The sequence below is a fragment of the Sciurus carolinensis genome, chromosome 12, assembly GCF_902686445.1.
Source record: "Sciurus carolinensis chromosome 12, mSciCar1.2, whole genome shotgun sequence".
NCBI lineage: Eukaryota > Metazoa > Chordata > Mammalia > Rodentia > Sciuridae > Sciurus > Sciurus carolinensis.
Window position 1 is genome coordinate 33,920,921 of NC_062224.1, and position 15,720 is coordinate 33,936,640.

The window sequence follows — 15,720 nt, forward strand, 5'->3', positions numbered from 1 at the left end:
ACATGGGATATCTTTCCAACTTCTAAGGTTTTCTTTAATTTCTTTCTTTAGTATTCTGTAGTTACACATTGTAGAGGTCTTTCACCTCTTTTGTTAGACTGATTCCCAAGTATTTTATTTTTTTTGGAGACTATTGTGAATTAAGTAGTTTTCCTAAATTATCCTCCAGAGGATTCATCACTTATGAATAAAAAATGCATTAGATTTAGGAGCATTGATTTTATATCCTGCTACTTTACTGAATTCATTTATGAGTTCTCGAAGTTTTCTGGTGGAATTTTTTGGCTCCTCTAAATATACAATCATTTCATCAGCAAATATCAGCAAGACATAACAATTATAAATATTTATGCCCCAAACAATGACTCATCCATGTACATCAAACAAATCCTCAATTCTAGGAACCAAGTAGACCACAATGCAGTAATAAAAGGTGGCTTTAACACACCTTTAACCCACCTCTCTCACCATTGGGCAGATCTTCCAAAAAAAAATTGAATGAAGAAACCATAGATTTCAATAACACAATTGATAATGTAGACTTAACAGACGTATATAGAATAATCCATCCATCAATGAATGAATACACTTTCTTCTCAGCAGCACATGTATTCTTCTCTAAAATAGACCATATATCATGCCACAAAGTTACTCTTAGCAAATACAAAAGGATAGAGATACTACCTTGTATTCTATCAGATCATAATGGAATGAAATTAAAAATCAAATGACAAAATAAAAAGCAGAAACTACCGACACTTGGAGATTAAGTACTATACTATTGAATAATGCATGGATAACAGAAAACATCAGTAGGGAAATAAAAAAATTCTTAGAGGTAAATGAAAGCAAAGATAAAACATAACAAAATCTCTGGGACACTATGAAAGTAATACTAAGAGGAAAATTCATTGCATGGAGCAAATTCAATAAAAGAAGAAAAAGTCAACAAATAAACCACCTAACATTACAACTCAAAAAGAACAGATCAACACAAAAAGTAGTAGAAGATAGGAAATAGTTAAAATCAGAGCTGAAATCAACGAAATTGAAACAAAAACACAATCAAAAAAATTGACAAAATAAAAAGTTGGTTCTTTGAAAAAATAAACAAAATTGATAAACCCTTAGCCAAACTAACAAAGAGATGGAGAGAGAAAACTCAAATTACTAAAATTCGGGATGAAAAAGGAAATATTATGACAGACACTACTGAAATACAATATATAATTAGAAGCTATTTTGAAAATCTATACTCCAACAAAATAGAAAATAGCAAAGACATCAACAGGTTTCTGGAGACATTTGATCCACCCAAACTGAATCATGAGAACATATGCAATTTAAATAGATCAATTTCAAGCAATGAAATAGAAATTTATCAAAACTACCAACCAGGAAAAGTCCAGGACCAGATGAATTCTCAGCTCAGTTCTACAAGACCTTCAAAGAAGAGCTCATTCCAATACTCTTCAAAGTATTCCATGAAATAAAAGAGGAGGGAACCCTTCCAAACTCATTCTATGAAGCTAATATCACCCTGATACCAAAACCAGACAAAGACACATCCAGGAAAGAACATTTCAGACCAATATCCTTAATGAACATAGATGCAAAATTCTTTTAAAAAATTTAGCAAATCGCATACAAAACATATTAAAAAGATAGTGCACCATGATCAAGTGGGTTTTATCCCAGGGATGCAATGTTGGTTCAACATCTGGAAATCAATAAATGTAATTCACCATATCAACAGAATTAAAGTTAAGAATCACATGATTATTTCAATAGATGCAGAAAGAGCATTTGATAAAATGCAGCACCCCTTCATGCTCAAAACACTAGAAAAAATAGGGATAGTAGAAAAATAAGTCTATTATAATTTTAACATTCTAACTTTTGTGAAAAAAATGTGAATTTCAAAATTACATTTTGAATTTCACTCCACTCACACATAACCTGATTCTCCTGAAAGATCACAGGGTAAGACATTGGTATGATGCATATTTCAATCACAGAGAAAAAGATCATTTTGGAATTCTCTCAAGTATTGTGGTGGAAGAGGAGTCAAGTAAATGCTGTTTTTAGACCACCATTTAGATTTAACCAAAGCAAGTAAAATTTACGTGTATTTTTTATTTTAGTATTTTTTGGTACCAGGGATTAAACTCAGGGGCACTCAACCACTGAGCCACATCTCCAGCCCTGTTTTGTATTTTATTTAGAGATAGGGTCTCACTGAGTTGCTTAGCACCTCACTTTTGCTGAGGCGGGCTTTGAACTCATGATTCTCTTGCCTCAGCCTCCTGAACTGCTGGTATTACAGGTATGTGCCACTGTGCCATGCAAAATTTACTTTCATTATGTAAGTTAGAGCTTAATTTAAAGTCTTTGTTTACCTATTTGTGTGCTTATGGAATTCTTTTCCTATAATTTTTGACTCTTATATGTTCTTTGCTTTTTTGTATTAAAGTAATTGCATTTCAATAGTTATTTTTATTATTAAGAATCCACATTACTCTATTTTGTTCATGTTCTCTGAAATTTTGTGAACTAAACTAGTGGATGTTTCTATAACCTCCTAGTATTGGAGAAAAGAAAGATGATTTCAGATGGGATACTTTTGAAGGATCTACAAGATAGGGCTCCTACTGTAAATATGTATGAAAGAAATGTGTAGGCATTTCATACAAGAACATTCCTTAATAGCCAATAAGGATAAATATGTGCCCAACATATTTGAATCAAGAAAATGCTAATTAAATTATATATTATTACAGGACCACAATAGCTGATATTAAAATTTTAAAAACTGATTGCCAATACCAAATGTTAAGAACTGTATGAGCAATTGTAACTTGCATACATCGCAGTGGAACTTAAAGTGACAAAAATCACTTTGTAAAAGTGTTTGGCAGTATCTCCCAAAGATAACATACATCTGCTCTATAAAATGACACAGCAATTCAATTTCTCGCCTAAAGTCAAGATAATTCACAGCACACATGCCCACAAAAAACAGTCATAAAATGTCTACAGAAGCTTTATTTATAATTGACAAAACTAGAAACAATCAAAGTCCATTAAATAATAGTAAGCTGAACAAAAATACTTTTATATTCTTAAACAACAGCTTACTACTACATTGGGATAAGAATCCAGTTTTTTCTAGATGTAAAAATACAGATGACATTAGGAAGCAGAAGTGATGAAGTGTAAAGATAGTATACTCAGGGTTCATATGAAAGTAAAAAAAAAATCAAGGGGTTGTGGTTGTGGTTCAGTGGTAGATCGCTTGCCTCACATATTTGAGGAACTGGGTTAGATTCTAAGTGCCACATGGAAAAAAGTGTATTGTGTCCATCTACAACTTAAAAAAAAAAGAAAGAAACAAGAGAAAGGTTATATTTGGAGGAGGGGGAGGTTAAATATTAATAGGAAATGGACATGAAGGGAACTGCAGGGGTCTAGCAGCTCACATTGGAATCTGGAAACTGATTACATGAGTGTATACTTATATACCCATCATCTAGGGGTCAGTTAGAATTTATGCACTTTATTGTATAAAAGTGAAACTTGAAACTATTACACAAACAAAACAAAACTATTTTAAGGCATGAAAATCATTGGCTTTTGTTTTAACAATTTTATATAACTACTGAAGCCTTCATGTCTTCTAATTAATTATCACAGGCATGTGAATTTTTATTCCTGTATTATTCACAGTATTATGATTTAACTTGTCTACATTTTTCAACTAATTTGATAGAGAAATATTTTTATGGTGATGATTATTACCAACAAATGAATAATTCTGAATTTATTTCTGATGACTTAATCAAAATTTCCTACACTACAGAAGCATAGTCATTCAAAATAAAGTTAAAACATAAGAAGGGAAGAAAATAATAATTAATTTGGGCATGAAGAGTAATGATTCCTGAAGTAAAAGGAAGTAAGAAAATTTGTGTATAGTATATCTTCCAACATCTCCATCAAGTACAATTACTTCAGGTTGAAAATAAAGAGATAGCATTAAATAAACTTACATCATAGTTGTCTATATTGCTTATAGATAAGAAAATAAAATATGGAAACTAATGTTTCATTAATCTTAGTGTATGGCTAAGCAACTGGAAGTAAAGCCAGCTTCTTTAACTAGGTTCAAATCTCCCAATCTAAAAATGGTGATAAAACAAAACAAAACAAATCAAAAAAACCTGGAAGAAAAAAAATCCTCTTATTTCAATGTAGTGATTGATTTTAACCTGTCACTGAGCAATAGCTGAAATCTGTGGGAAAAGTTTCCTTTTTCTTTATATCATGTTAGTTTTCTGTCACAACAAGATTCCATAATACTTGTTGAGTTACATATGAAAATTCATTATCTTGGCAATCTGGAGCCAGAGAGCCAAACGAAATTGGCTGCTTTCCTTTCTGGAGGCTATAGCAGAGACTCCATTTTCTATCCTATTCCTGCCTCATGAGGTCAACTCCATTTTTTGGCTTCTAGTTCCTTCTCCCAACTTCAAATTCATCAGTGTTGTATTTTTGTTGACTATTCTTAAGTAGTCACATCTCCCTGAGTCTGGGAAAGGTTCTCCACTTTTAAGAAACCATACATTTATACAGGACCCACCTAAGGAATCCAGAATTATCTCCCCATTGAGGTCTTTAATATCATCACACTGGCAAAAGTCTTTTTGCTATGTGAAGTAATATATCCATAAGTTCTAAAGATGAAGACATGGACATATTTTTGTTTTGCCTACAACACGTACCAACTTCAAAGTGTTTGTCACCTAGATTATTGGCACACAAACCATTCAGACACAAGGTTGACATGTTGGTTGATGACATAAACTTAAGGATCACACAGTAAGAAGGTATTTAAAATCTGAAGCCTGAATCGGATAACCAGTGAAGATAGTATAGACAGAAAACAAAAGAGGAGAAAAGATTGAGACCTGCAGCTCTATCAAATTAGCTGATTATGGAAAAAGGGGAAGTGAGAGGTGGAAGAGCCCATGAGATTAGAGTGTTCAGAAGGTATCAGAAGTAAAACCAAGAAGATATGATGACCTGGAAGCAAGTGAAAAATGTAAGTCAAGGTAAGTGGTCAAATCTTTCTGAGATAGAGGAAATAATATTTAGAACTAGTAGAAAATTTACATTTAAACGTAGGATCTATGATATAGTCAAAGGAGCAGTTAATTAAAGGAGTTGAAGAAAGCAAGCTGTTTAAAAATGGTTTTAACAAGTGAAAGGATAAGAGTTAAAAGTGTATGTATAAACAACTCTGATTTTTAAGACTTTTACTACCAAACTGGAAGAAAATATAGTGGCAGATCATAGGGAAAGAAAGATTTCTTTAATCTTATTGATTTTATCTTTTTAAACAGAGTAATAATGACATGTAAAGAAGCCAACAGAATCATTGAGCAGAAAGGTATAACTTACTTGGGGAAGAGGTGAGTTTTTGGTATAATGCCCTTGACTATTTGAGAATATCTATTTGAATGAATGTGAAGGGATTGGCCTCAGAAGAAAGCTCATGAAGTTCTCCTATGATAATAAGAAAATGAAGTGTAGGAATTCAGATGCTGATAAGTGGTAGATAGGTTGATCTGTTCTGATTGAATTTCTACAATAGTCAATGAAGTCATCTGCCAGGATTACAATGAAGAATGAGGAAGTGATGATTTCAGAAGAATGAAGACAGTGTGAAGCAGTTGTCAAAGTGAGAAAGAGACTACCTGGGTATATTGAATAATCACTAGAGAGCATTATATGACCAGTTGAAATTCATAAGCCATGTGAAGAGACAGGTCTTATGTATATTCAAGCATTTACACATAGATATTTTAGTCCACAGTAGGCTTGATATATGCTTGGAATTTAATGTGCCTTCCAAAAGACTTAACTTTATCTTAGCTGCCATCATTAGTCATCCAGAATAGAAATGGTAATTTAGTTCATTCAGCACCATACTTGAGAAGAACAAGAGCTTCAAAGGGAGGCAAATAGCAACATGAATGTGAGCTAATGGAAGGCTAGGTTGTTTAGGTATGAAAATAATGGTAAACTCATTGGAGATTCAAAAGTGATGCATTACTTTCCAAAAACTCCAAAGTTTGTAAAATTTCAGAGAATAACAGAACCTGAGTTGTAAAGCACAATAGAAATCATTTACAGAAACTTCCTATTCAAAGAAGGGAAATGAGACACTGAAAGGAAGGTACTTAAAACTCCAGTCCCTAGTTCATGACCTATAGCTTGAGTGGGAGTGCTTCTGATTTTCCATAATCTTTTCTCCATGGCTTTCATGGTGTGTTTTCAACCAAAGAATAAAATAAAAATCTGGAAACACTGTATAATATCTGTGTTCCCAGTTACTTTTTTTCTCATTTAATAAAAGGATAATACAAATTTTTTTACCTTCCTTGTTAATATTCTGTGAGAATATTATGAATGGTTAAAAAATTCTAATAAATGTTTCCAAAGAAAATATCACATTTTTATTTATTCTATTTTGTTTAATTTCTTTAATTCAAGATCTAAGCTACATGGAAGATAATGATCATATTTTTTAATGTAAGTAGAAACATATAGCTTCATAATTTATAAAATAAAATCTTACAACTATTAACAATATGAAAACCATTCAGGCAATTCCCCAAATCTCTTGTTTAGAAAGCCCTTACTAACTTGTTTCCATGAGTGTTTCATCACTTTTAAAATGCAAATTTAAATTTTTTTCTAAAAAGTTGCACATTCTGTATTTTTTCTCCATGTTGGGTTTAAAGCACTAATAGCTCAAACTAACTTTTCAGTTTTTTTTTTTTTTACATATATACCCAAATAAAGTTTATAAAAAATGTTAGACAAAAAAATTTAAGAACACAGTCTTGGCCTTATAAAAATTACATTAGTACAGGGGACCCCAGAAAGTAGGCATCTTTCTTCACAGTTTACTGTTACCCATGGTTTATTGAAGAGTAAAAGAGCCCTTACTAAATATTTTAGTTTATTTTCACTGCTCTAGATTTATGTTCCTGAATTAGGTGTTTTTAATCACTGACAGAACAAATGAACTATCCATATTCACATCCTGCTATTGTCATTTTAGTCTATTTCATTGTCAAATGGTGGACATGCTTCTCTGCACTTTGCAGGTAAAAAACTGATATATTTTAGGGGTCTATTTAAATTAAATGGTATTTATAAGTCTAATAGAGAGTATGGGAAGAAATCAGCTATAGCATAAAAAATCTGTGCCTATCCTGGAAATAATAAAGCAATCCTTACAAAGTTTTCATTTTGGTTTATTGTCTTGGCAGTAATACAAATGCAGCAAATGGGATAATCTCAGAATGCATCCTCCCACATAAGGAAAAAAATTCATCATGTCTCAAGAGTTCTATTGAATCTTTATTACCCAGCCCCTTAATAAAACTCCTTCCTTGTCCTGTCAAAATGTGCTGAATGAGTCAGAATCAGAGTTAAACCAAAAATTCTTGTAATGTAGCAAAAGTAAGAACTACATTTCTCCATAAATCAGGTACATTTCATAGGAGAAAATTGTCTTCCATCTTGTAATTATTTTCTCCAAAGTGAAACCTTCTGCTAGTGATGTATCTGATTTTGGGGGATTCAACACTTCAAAATCATTTATATCAATAAAATCATTAACTGGGGTAGCAAGTGTATTTATTTCTCTGTTTATTACCCAGTGGCACAATTTTCACATTATGTCCTGAAATTAAAACATCAGCAAGAATAAAAAATGGTATGATGAATTTAATCAAAGATCTAAATCTGTTTAATTTGCTCTGTGTTGTGAAATAGATTTGTTTTCTGTCTGTAGAATGGAACAACTCAGTCAGATTTTAATTGTACTTTTTGAAGAGGAAGTTTGATAGTTTCACACATGGGAAAACAGAAGAGAAAAAAAAACAATTTGGAAACCCATGATTTCTTTCAAATCTGTTCCTGTTGTTTATTAGCTTACAGAAATTTCCTACATCCCATAACTTGTGTTAGTACATATGATTAAGAGATAAAATACCTGACTCACAGTGATTTATGAACAACCCTTAGCAAATTAGATAATTCCATGATAGTGTAAACATTGTGTGATGTTAATGATATGAATTTGAAACTTGAGAACACTTCTACTTGGTTTTGGTAACTCTTTGTATATATTATCTGAATCTCTGAATGAGTATATAAAAGCATATGTTATGGGACTGAGGTGTGGACAAGTGATAGAGTGCTCACCTAGCACATCTGAGACCCTGGGTTCTATCTTCAGCATCACATAAAAATAAAATAAAAGGTATTGTGTCTACCTACAACTAAAAAATAAAAAATATAAAAATTGTATGTTATTTGCATGTGCATGTGATTTTTCAAAATTTCAAAAATATCAAACATTGCTTGATGTAACAAAAAAGTACACACTTTATCACTTAAGAGTATTTCTACCAAATGCAAAAATTCTGTGCAGCTTGTTTTATTGCATTCTTTTTCTCTCATGTGTTTACCTGCACAAAATTACCTATGTATGTCTACCAGACCTTATATACAGGTATATATATATGTGTGTCTATAAGCATAGGCAGATTTTTTAAGAACAAAAATATAAGTTGAAGATATCACTTTTATCCTTAGATATGTCAGTGAATTTCTCAATATACATCTATTGTTCTACAGAAAAGCCATGAAATTATGAAAATCAGGAAATAACATAATAAAGTACCTCAAATCATAATCAATATTGAAATTTTATCATACATTCCAATAATGTTTTTACAGGCACATATTGCTGACCAAGATCTAATTGAGTGGAAATATTAAAACAAAATTGCATTGGAGTTAACTGTGTTCATCTTATTTGAAGGGTATGTGTCCATGATATTCCCTAAAGATTAAAGTTGCAGATATTACTAAACCATAAAGACAATCTTCATGTATATGAACATAAATATATACATATATACATATGTAATATATAACTATTCTCTATATATTTACATATAATAATTTACAAATTTGGCACACTACAAGATTAAAGACAATAATAATAATATAGAACAATTATATTTAGTAATAAAAGCTATTTAAATGTATGAATTTACTTATTTATGCAGTTTCCATTTAATATTATGGATCATAGTTGACTACAAGTACCAAAAACTGCAGAAAGTAAAACCATGGGTGAGGTAGAACTAGTGCAATTGTAATAGTACATAAATTTTTCAAAAGAATTGAAAAGTATACAGAGCTTTGAAAATAATTTTTCAAAAACTGACACCTAAACTGGATGAATAAAGATAGCTCATATTTATGTGAAAAGACACAGGCTACAAACCAAAAATACAGTTAAAATGTATTGCGTAAAATTGCTGTACTTTAGGATTACTCTGAAAGTGCAAAGTTTGGCATAGACTCAATCATTATTATGCATTGGCAGTTAAATTACAGAACAGGATTATAAAAGGACAAGAATTTATACTCCTTGCTACATTAAAACTTCAGTCTGATTTTGGATTGATACCTAAATGGCACTAATTATTACTTTTAATTCTCTCTCATCAGCCTGTTAGAAATTCACATATTAGCCATAATATATATAGTCCTATTTTGTCTTAGTTCCATCTGCCAAGATACTAGAAATTCTAAGATAATCTTTGCATGGGTAATATCATGCTAAATACTAGGAAAAAATCCAAAAATGCTGCAGCTAAGTGTTTTTCTGTGTTATTTTTATTTTTAATATTTTTTTAGTTTTAGATAGACAACTTTCTTTTATTTATTTATTTTTATGTGGGGCTAAAGATCAAATCCAATGCCTCACACACGCTTGGCAAGTGATATACCACTGAGATACAACCTCAGCCTCTCTGTTAGTTTTTGTTACTTGATGGATACCTGCAAAAAACAACTGAAAGGTGGGAAGATTTCTTGTGACTCACTGTTTCAGAGCCTTCAGTCCATGACTGGCTGGTTTCATTGCTATGGGCCTGTGGTAAGGCAGAGCATCATGATGGAAAGGTCACAGTGGAACAGAGCTGCTTAACTCATACCGACAAAGAAGTAGAAGGACAAGAAGGAGCTAGGGACAAGATATGGTCCCCACAGGAATGCATCCAAGGACCGGCTCTTTCCCACAAAGCTCTGATGCCTACAGTTTCCATTATCTCCCAATAATTCACTTAAATATGTATATCGCAGGAGATTAATCCACTGATGAAGTCAGAACTCCTATGACCTCACCATTTCCTCAAATCACTACTCTTGAACATTGCTGCATTGGGAAACAAGCCATCAACACATGAGTCCTTGGTGAATATTCCAGATTCAAACCACAGGAGTTCTCAATACTGCTTTCTATGTTACCTAGCTGTTTTATTAATTGCTTTGATTTTTAAATATATTTTGACCTCACTTATTCATGAATTTGAATAGAATGTTTTCATTTGATATTTTAAAATGTGGAGTTTTCAGTAACATTAATTATTGCACTAGTTTCCTAAAAATTAAAATTTATATTGATGTAGTAATAACCATTTAAAATTCATTGATGGACTGCACTTTGCTTTTCCCAGTGGAAAAACAAACATGCAAACAAAAACAACTGGCTCAAAGTTCCATTACTTTACATTAAGCAATTGAGGAGTCTGAATTAGGCTATATTCTAAATTCTTTGCAATTGCATCTCTGCACACCTTGTATTAGATTTGGAGTTCTTCTCAGTAGAGACTGGTACTTGTAATGTTCAATTAGATGAAGCAAAGAAACCTTGTTTGTACAAATAGAAAGTTAATGAGATGGTACTGTCAATGAGGATACATGATCACTTCAGGGCTACAACCAGAGTCCTTCACCACTTAATCTAATTCCTAACAAAAGAATTAGCTGCAGGCAAGTGAATATCTTGAAAGAAATTGATTTTTCTCTTGTTTGTCTTTTCACTATCTGGATTAAGTGCAAGAACCTCATTAACAGTGTTTATCCCTCTTTTAAAGTCCTTAAACATTTTACCAGGCATTATTGTATTTAGTGTTCCCATTTGTAGAATTTTTAGAAAATTTCCAGATAAACATATTTTTATGTGTGTGCACAAAATAAGTTTTAGGAAATCTTGTATGTCATTATCAAAATATTCAATAGTAAATTTTGGAGTCTTAAAATTATTTGAGACATATTTACATATTTTGCTCCTTGCATAGTTTTTGGGAACTTTAAATAATTATTAGAAACCATGTAGCCCCTTTCCTCAATTTACAGATTAAGGAATCAAGATATAGATTTCGATGACTCTGCTGTTTAGTGCAAGGACACTGCTAGAAGTTGTAGTTCTAGAATCATTATTGCAATGGTGTGCTGCCTCCCCTGACTGCTTTTCCTAAACCAGATTACTAGTGTTAGTAAGTTCTATCTATTTATACAAATAAGATATAAACATTTAAAATAAAATGATATTCAATAAGAATAATAGTTCATAATTAAGTAGAGAGTATACCATAGTACTTTTTGTTTGTTTTCACTCATGAGTTTCTTTCATTTGATCCTGAGTAAAAATTAGGAAAAAAAAATGGAAAAGTGCCAAGGAATTCAAGATGTTCAAGGTTGTAGGTAACAGCTGGAGGGTTCCCAGGGAGCCCACGACTCCTTACACCAACATACTTTGGAAATGTCTTCATACCTCATTTCTTTGCTTTATCGAATTAGATGTTGTCTTTTAAATATTTGAACTGAGATATTTAAGAGATGCTGAAAAGATAGTCTTGTAGAGAACAGAATAGAACACTGCTTACCAGAGACTGAAAATGGTGGGGGTTGGGGGTAGAAAGAAATTAAATACATTGAAGATGAACTCACTGTTTTTCTATAGCACCATAGGGTACCTATTGAGAAAAACAATCTCTATTTCCAAAAAACTAAAGGAATACAGATTCAAAATACACAAGTAAAAATGATGAAGAGATGGAAGCACTTATTAACTTGATTTGATTATTGTACATAGTGTACACATATCAGTTAACCCTAATGTATGCCATAAAGATGTACAAATATTACAGCTCAATTAATAAAAATAAAAAGGAGAAATGCTAAACCATGTCTTGCCATTGTCACCAAGAAAGAAACCATTATTTGTACTCCAGAAAACCAGAACCTTATGCAATGAAGGCAGAAGAAACCAAGGATTAATTGAAGAAAAGATAAGTTCAGAGCAAGGAAATGGAGTGGAGTTCCTTCAAACATGTCATGTGAAGGAAATATGTAGACAAAGGTAACAGACATGTGCTTTCAGACCAGAGGAAGATGTGACCAGGGAGACACATGAAATAAAGTGAGGGCAGGTATGAGCATCTTTGCAAGAAGAAATGAGATATGTTGACTTACCTTTTGTTAAAAAATAAACTGTGAGAGAGGGGAAAAACAACTAAAATCACTTGATCTACACTAATGTATCATTTGTAAACCACTGGCACCAAGCCAGGATATAAATAGGTTACTTGAATGTTTCCAATTAGTAGTAAGCCTTACAAAAGTTTTGATGAAATTTGTTGTTAGTCATTTCATTCCCTAAAGATGTGATTCTGGCACAGGCTTCTGTATCTTTTCATTGGGAAGTAATGCAAGTGGCTTGCTGGGCAGAGAAGGAAAATCAACCCTAATTGCTGCCAATATTGGTATAATTAAAACTAGATAGTCACTCTTCCCCAACAGTGAGAACACACATTTTAAAACTGCAAGGTTGGGGAAAACAACAACTACAAAAACTTGATTTTGTTCTAAATTTTAATAATTTGAACTCTCCTTCCATCAATAAATGACAACAAATTCATAATTATATTAACAATTCTAAAATTATTTGTACCCAAGTTCAGATTTGTACTCTGTGAACATAGAGAAATTCTAAATGTAGATGAAAATGATACTCATTTCAAATGAGCAATAAAAAATGGTTGGAGATGACCTAAATAAAATATTGTAGAAAGTTTAAATTATGAGAACCAGTTAAAAGATAAAATAAGAAAAGTAACAAAATATTAATATTTCTCAGAGGGTCATACAAAGTTCAGATAATTTTCATCCAAACATTATATGTTAGGCACCAAAATTTCACACAGAATGCTTCAAGTAATTAACGTGTTAATCTTTCTATTTTACAGCTGAGGCAAGTTATCACTGTACTGAAGAAAAATATTTTTAGCCACGGATTATAAGAAAATACTTACGACTTGGATCCATTCATCATTATTTCTGGAGTTTACTGTTTTCAATTTCTACATATTGTTTATCACAAATTTAAGCATCCTTTAGGTCGTCATAAGCTATTATAAATAATATAAAATTATCTACGTTCTTTAAAGCAAATAAAATTACTTACCCTTAAAATGAGTCCAGTACCATCCCGCGCAGCATCACCGATGTCCGGCCGGCTGGGGCCAGCACTCTGCGGACTGGCTGCTGCTTGGGGGCGGGGGTGGCGGCGGCGCGGTCCCTGGCTCCCTGGGCCAGGTCCTAAGCCTCATTGCTGAACCTGCTGTGCACGCTGTGGCTGGAGCTGGCCACCACCTTCCTGCTGACCCTGCTGCTGCGGCTCCTGCCATCCCGCAGGTTCCCAGGCTGCGCGCTTTTCCTGGACCTGATTCGCTATGGAAAACCAAGCTGGGGGCGCCGGCGCCCTGCGGCCTGCCAGGCCTCTGATGCCCCCCAGAGGTATTTTTCTCTCTCTGCCTCACCTCCGTACTGTGGACTGGCTTCCTGCTTTAAGTTCCTTACACTATCTCTCTTCCTGGGAGTGCCTTTTCCACAGTAGCATCACGATTTGCTCAGAATTCTTGGGGCAGCACAGTTCCAAGGGAGTCCCCTGGCACTGTCTGCCTTCTTCGTGCTTGTGTTCCTGTGGCTGCACAGCTTGTGGAAGAAGACTCTTTGAGTGCTTCTACATCAGTGTCTTCTCCAACGCCGTGATTCACATTGTGTAGTATTGTTTTGGACTTGTCTACTATGTCCTGGTCGGCCTGATGGTGCTGAACCAGGTGCCAGTGGAGTTATCCTCAGCAGTGGAAAAATAAATACATTTTTAAAAAGTAAGAAAAGAGGGGCGGGAATGTGCTGTGCTTGTAAGGGCAGGATCAGTACTGTTTTGCGTAAATGAAAATAATTCTGTGCATCTAAGGGGAGAGCACCACCAAGAATTGCAAATTCTTCACAAGTAGGATTCAGAAATAGCTCAGAGGTGAAGATTCTTGACTTTCCTATTGGCATAGTTGAATAGCCTTAAACTTTCTTTCTAGGCTGTCATCAAAGTAAGGAAATGATACTGAACTACCTCAGAACAGCATTCTCTGGATTCACTACTGACTATCAAAGTATGTTGCAAGTAGCCTTTGTTTTTAATTAGTCTCCAACTTCTAGCTCATCCTACATACTAATATTGCTTACAGTGAGCAGGTATGACTTTGTCTCCGTAAAACTGTCTTCTATATTATATATTTAACTCAGTAAGTAGTTATTGCTAGATTTCCTGTTTTATTTAAACCTTTGCAGATATTTTTGATATTTTCATGTGGACTTAATGGATACTCCATTTAAGGAAACTGTAAATATTTGCATAACCAAAGAAATCTGGAAACTCCAGAACCATTGACAGATCATGCACCTCAAAATGAACTGATACATTAAAGAAGATCTTAAAATAGTTAAAAAAAATGAGTCGAGTGCCTTATAGGACAGGCATAGTAATAATAGTTCGTTTCATTTTAATCACCTTTGCTGGTTTAAAATATTCAGTAACATGAAAGACTATTACCTATTTTAATGTGATAAAAATCTTCAGCCTTAATTTAATTTTTGTATATATTTCTGTTGAAGTCTAAATTTCATCAATTAAGATTTCTGAATCATATAAAATGTTATTTATGATGTAAGAATTACTGTTGTGTTAACTCAGTGAAAATTATAATATTAAGACATTAGACAAATTACAGGGCTGGAGACATAACTCAGATGGAGAGCACTTATCTAGTATAGTTTCAACCCTCAATACTGCAGAAAAATTACATTACAATCAGATATGCCTAAATTCTTTGTTAAGGAAAGATGGGGGGGTGAGGAAAGAGAAAGAGAGAGACAGACTAAAAAGTATACATAATACAGCGTGCCAGGCACATAAAATGTTTTTAAGAGAGAATTGTAATTTTTATTCGTAGTAATAGCTATCTATGGAGAATCCATGTTTTGCCTAAGAGTAGTAGTTGTATCATTGAGTGTTGACTATGCCCTTCAATGTATTCTGCTTAATCATGGTAACAACATACTACATACTAACTATACTACATACTACATACTGTAAGCAATATTAGTATGTAGGTAAGCAATATTAGTATGAGTAAGGTGGTTACCCTCATTCTACCTTAGTGAATACCAAGTCACAAGTTAAATAATTTATGCAGGGTTCTTTAGACACATTTCAAATCCAGGGAGTTTGAATATATATTCTAGGCCCTCTGCTATGAATTCATTAAGAATATCTTAGGTTTCATTAAAGTGGATTTAGTTTCAATGTAACTAAATATCTAAAACTCAAAGAACATTTTTTAGAACTCATCATTCAATGAAACCATGACAATGATACAGAATTGCTTAAAACAGACAATGGCTTGCTTCCCATCACCCTTACTCACTCATCCACAGCTCCTC

General features: G+C 33.0%; 1 pseudogene; it reads left to right on the forward strand.

The window, feature by feature from the left end:
- The first annotated feature begins 5,409 nt into the window (after positions 1-5,409).
- Positions 5,410-14,093, forward strand: LOC124961211 (polyprenol reductase-like; annotated as a pseudogene).
- Positions 14,094-15,720: the final 1,627 nt, after the last annotated feature.